We start from the raw sequence: 6,000 nt of genomic DNA, 5'->3' as shown, positions 1-6,000 counted from the left end.
TTCATGAGGCTGACCACTTCTGACCCTGCCCTCCCTAGGGGCCCAAATCTGTTGACTTAAAGATGCAGGGGAGCAGTGGGAAGATGAGCACTAGGAAAAAGGGTATAAAAACTACAGAATGGGGGTGTTTCAATTTTAATTTTATTATTACCAAGACTTCTCCATATAGAAGTGATTTGACTGAAATACTGTTAATTCATGTAATAATTAGATCTAGATCACAGAATCATAGAAACATTAAGATTAGAAAAGAGTTCTAAGACATCGAGTCCAACCTTTGACTAAAACCACCATGTCAACTAGACCGTGGCACTAAGTGCCATGTCCAATCATTTCTTGAACACTTTCACTGGGCAGCCTGTTCAGTGCTTGACTACCCTTTTAGTGAAGAAATCCTTCCTGTTGTCCAGCTTCAACCTGCCTTGACTCAGCTTGAGGCCATTTCCTCTTGTGCAGTCACTGTAATCCTGGGAGAAGAGACCAACCACCAGGCTACAACCTCCTTTCTTGTAGTTGTAGAGGGTGATAAGCTCCCTCTGAACCTACTTTTCTCCAGGCTGAACAACCCCAGATCCCTCAGCCACTTCTCATATGACTTGTTCTCTAGACCCTTCTCCGGCTTTGTCACCCTAAGAAATTTATTTTTTTTAGAAAAAACCTGCTGGCAGACTGCTGCATCGAGCTTCTCATTTGGTTATGTCTTTAGTACTGGATGTTTGACTACCCTGCAGTCTTCTACAAATGGACCTTGAGCTTACTTAGAGCTTCCAGCAGGGGAGCACAGCTACCACACACCCTTGACCAGTGAACAATACCATGTCTGTTGGGGAGGCTGTCCTGATTAACCAAGCACACAGCTCCAGGAAGAGCACACATGGAATGCTGAGGAAGAAAGGGGACACCCACCTAAGCTAGCCAGACCAGTCAAATCAACCTGTGCAATCAATGGCATATCAGATCTCACAGCCAGATTGCCCTCACATCCAACAGATGATTAAAGATTAATGAATTAGACGTCTAAGATTTCAATCATCTTAGCAATACATTTCTAACTTTACTTGTACACAAGTTATGATTCCTCCTTCCCATAAACAGGATTTTGACCATAATGTTGTTCCAGTTCCCAGATCATAGGGAAGCATCTCAGAGGGACAAGGGCACAGCAGGGCCTGGAGTGTTTGCTGAAGGCTGTGCTATGATGATGGTGGTGGGGTCCGAGCCAAGGTGACCAACAGTGGTGAGAGGGAAAAGTCACCAGACATCGGCAGCCTCCTGTCAGTCATAAAGTAAATTTTGATCTTTTCTAGTTGTTGAAAGCACAGTCAGAAAAAGCTAGTCCTAATAAATCAGGTGGTTTAATGTGCAAGGCTGAGGTATGGGTACAGTCTAGTCAGAAAATGGTACAGTTAGACTTCGTGGCCAGGTTACCTGACCTGCTAAAACCAGAGTTTTTGAAAGCCATCTGCAAGGTTAAATTGTGATAATAATGTAACTATGGTTCTCACAATAGTATTTACATTCTCTTAGGTCTGTGAAGGATTTGAATATTAGCATGCGTAACACTGTAAAATAGATTTATACGCAAGCTTGTAAAAGATATTATTTGTGAGAGAATGGTTTGCTCCTCAGATGTTCCCTGCAATAGTGTTTGTCCTGTGTCCCTAGTGTATTAAAGCATAAGGATCATTGTGAGGACATAAACAGCAGTGCATTTTGGTGGTGCTGCAGCTGTTTTTGTTAGGCGTCTGAGGATTGCTGTGATGGGAGCAGGCAAACCTCAAAACATCCAGACTGTTTTTACTTGTGTTCAAAGACTAGGCAAATGCTTAGCAACTCAAAATTAATCATCATCAGTCAGGCCTTATGTATATCAAACCACATGTCTGATACTTCTTTCTGGCTCTTGATATTCACAGGGTGGACTGGCTTTAGGTCTCTGACGTCAGGATGGCCAGGCTCAGGACTACTGTGATAAAAGAGAAGAGAAAAAAATTTGGCAGGTTTGTCCCAAAGTATTATTTCCTTCTTTTGTAGGTCAAAACCAGTCTATTGTGGTTCTTCCAGACATGTGTTATTGATTTTCTAGAAGGGTGTTAGGTGACTGCGGTCTGATTCCTTCTAATAGTTGCACACTGGACATCACTGCCTTAGTTCTACTGTTTCTATGCAGCTGTACCAAAAAAACAAAGTTTACAACATCTTGTAAAGTCAATCTAGTCAGTGGCTTCTGACATCAGTCAGTCTTTTGATATGTGTGGCTGCCATGCACACAGAACAAAGTCACTTACGGGTCTGATGCCTGGGCTATGCAAGAGAGGGTAAGAGGTAGGAGAGGCAATAATTTTAATTTCATTTAATAAAGCCTGTTAAGCAATGCACAGGTTTGGGCTGCAGCAAGGCTGTGACTTAGAATTTCAAGCTAGTCTAGATCCAACCTCAGAAAAAATACAACTCTGTCTGATTTGATGATCAAGAGATTCCACAGAAAGAGAAAGAACAGAAGTCCTCTCTTTCACCTAATATCTTCCCCTAGAATCTCTCACACCTCAACTTCAGAAGAGTTTGTGAAACTTTGGGAAGAACAGAAACATGAAACATGTCTTCCAAACGTAGCACAGGTTTTATGAGTTCATATATTTTGTTCTCTGACTCATCCCTTTAAATCTCTTTTCATTAATCAGCCATTCATCCATGCATGTTTCCCAGAGAAACACACGACATCACTAATTCAAAGACCAACATAATTATTTAAAATTTTTGGAGGGCAGTTAAATATAATTTTTTTTAATTGTAGATCAGAGAGTATGGCAAAAAAGATAAGGTATCTACTTCTTAGAAAAAGGTCTTATTACACATCTCAGAAACTACTTCAACTTTGTTCAAATAGAAGAGGAAGACATCAGCCTTCAGTTTCCACACAAAATAACTGGAACACCTATAGGCTAGAGGATTTTAAATGCTGAGTACTTTCAAATTTTTTAAATTCCAGATATTGGTTGAGTTGTCTTTTGCCAGGTATCATACCACAAAAATGCTAAAGGGCATGTATGTCATATATTGCATTGCATTTGTGAACTGCTAGGATTAAAACAACATTGTAATCTCCAAAGAAGTTTGAATTATAAACAAAAAATATAACTGGATTTTCAGATGGATGACCTTTCTCACCTGGTAATTTAACTTCTGGAAAAGATCTGTGATGACTGTGTCAGGGAGCAGCTTAGCCAAAGTCTAAGTGAACTTCACTTCACAAGAAGTGAACCACCAGGCAGCAGCAAGTATTTCTAGAGATTACCATCTGCTTGGGGCTGGTAAGGTTTGACGTGCTCCAAAAAGAATGAGACTTCAGTTTACATCCCTTATTTTTATCTAAGCTTGTGCATCCCCAGATTTACTCCACACCACTTTTGGGTGTAGTCAAGGAGAGGTGCTCATCAGCCTGTTCCCCCAAACCAGCACTCCACTCACAACACATATAGGGAAGAAAGAAGTCTTCTGTATCTTGACTGGACCCCAAAAGCCTCCTTGAATCCCTCAAAATCACACTGAGCTCCCCACCATCTTTTCTACTTTCTACTACTTCTTACTGCTTCAAAATTCTATTTACATTCAGCAATGAAAGCAGGAAAATTTAATGTGTTGCTATTACTAGAACAAAAAAATACAATTTTTATCAATGGTCCAGAGAATCCCTGTAATACTGTGGGTGATTTACTGTGCCTTCAGGGAAAATTCTTACAGCTAGCAGCAGCATTCCTCTGTTTCTCACTCTCCACCAAAATGCACTAACCTGGCACTATGTCCAGCTCTGGTGCTAGTACAGTCACAGCTCTGCAGAGATAAGCTCTTCCAGTTTTAAAACTAAATCTGGATTACAGAAATAGGCAGCCTCAATTTCCGTTTTGCAGTCACAGTCCAGCGGACACTTAAAATGCAAGTTTTTTGCTCAGCTGAGACTTTGTTCCATGAAGTATAGTTGAGTGAACTTTTGTTCTTTCAAAAAAGATCTATACCAAAACAGCTCAAAGAAATGTGGTATATAGATACACAACAGAATTACTATGGGATCTTTGTTCCAGCCTTGATTCAAGTTTTTTTCTCATTTTTTCAGAATGGTTGTATACCAAAAGTAGTTAAGGACATGGAGGTTTCTTTGCAAAGTGATTTTGGAAAATAGTGTCCTGACTATCTTGACACTTGAGTTTCTTCTTTTTGACAAGGTTTTATAAGATAAGACTTATTTTCAGATTAACCAATTGAAACTGAAGAACTAAGAGAATGTATGGTATTGAGTATAAACACAATTTTATGCAAAGCCCTTCTTTACGCTTCCAAAAGATACGCAATTCATAGAAGCAAGATAAGAAAAAAGGAAGATACTTTCTCAGTGGCTGGTCTTAGCCATCATAATGATTCTAGAGCAACTAATGAGGTGGAACAGTTGCTGCTCCAGTTTTGTCAGACAGAGCCCCATGAAGTGATATATCTGAGTGCACATCCTGTAAACAAAGCATTTCACTAGTAGACACCCCTTTATGGTAAGAATCATTTTTGGACATACATATTTTAAGGTTATAAAGGTCATCTATTGATGATATATACCCATCTTTATGCATTTATAATGGGACAAAAGATGTGGAGATCAGACCATGATTTTTCGTGGTGTGACCATGCACAATCCAGGTTGATGTACATAGTGTAAATATCAGACCTACAGAAGAACAACTTTTGGGGGATTAGTTGTCAGTGTTAGGTTGATACTTCACTAGTCAAGCAAGCCTGATACGCAGCCCCAAATGAAGTGAGATGGTGCCCCTTGCTGGGGAGAGGCTGCTTGGGGTGGTTGGTGGTGGTGGCAGTGTCATGGCTTGACAGGGCATGGGGCAAGAGACTCCTTTCGCCACCAGTGGCCCCCATTCTGTCTTCCTCTGAGCATTGACTCCCTCCTGGCCTTTCCAAGCTGGACTTCCCAGCACAGTGATGATCCTGGAGATGCTTCTCAGCTTGGGTACAAACCTACTGAGTGCTGGCTGACCCCGTGCCAGCTGTGTGAGCTGCACAGGTCGCAACAGTAAGCTTCATGTGCCGAGGAGTCAGCACAGACCAGGCTCACCAGGCACAGGGGTGTTTTTGAAAGTCTTATCTTGCATATGGAGAATGTCCTTTGGACTTGTTTGGTCAGCTGTTTTTTCCAGTTTGTCATCAGAACTGCCCTGTAGATATGAGGTTAGAGATAACCTGCTGTATGATACAACGGTGGCAGCAGTTTGGAGTTAGGCTGAATTGTAAGAAGTTTTGCTATTGGCATCACTTTATGGAGTAATGGAGTTATTTTGGCAAGGTAATTATTTTTGGGGGGCTTAAGGAGGGAACAAAGCTATGAGAGGTGACAATCTCAGAATCCGTGCAGAAGTTAAGCTTTTCCAGTCACCATGGTTACTTGCTTCTAAGCCAGAAACAGGGAGGGAATGTATAATTTATATCTTTAAACTGGCCTGCCTCATTGAAACTATATTGTGTTCTGAGTTGGACCCACTTCAGTAAAACTGTTCAAAGAAACAGGCCTGCATTTGATGTGAAACACCATAGATATTAATCAGAGTGATTAATTCCTGCACTCTGCAAACAGCAATTGTAAAAACGAACTGACCAAGTCAGAGTCAAAGTGGGTTTGCTGGGTTTTTTTTTTTAAGGTGGCACAAAAATAGATCTGATTTTTTTCAGAAGGTGAATTAAGACTCCAGTTGTTTGCCTGCACAAGGCCCCGAGGTGTATTTAAGGTCTTAAGTGTTTTGTGGTGCATGGAATATTTTGTAGACCTTCTGCATTGATGTGTTTGTCCTTGTAGCTGTTTTTGCATCAGGAAAAAGATTGCTAGTAAGGAAGTCAGTGTCTGAAAAACATTGTTAGGAAAACATTACTGAAAACAGTATTTCTGCTTTTTAATTTCTATCTACTGGCTAAAGAAAGGACATTGTTTCTCTCTTCTTGTCCATTTGC

This window comes from Aphelocoma coerulescens (genome assembly GCF_041296385.1).
Source record: "Aphelocoma coerulescens isolate FSJ_1873_10779 chromosome Z unlocalized genomic scaffold, UR_Acoe_1.0 ChrZ, whole genome shotgun sequence".
NCBI classification, from domain to species: domain Eukaryota; kingdom Metazoa; phylum Chordata; class Aves; order Passeriformes; family Corvidae; genus Aphelocoma; species Aphelocoma coerulescens.
Note: the sequence above shows the minus strand (reverse complement) of the source record.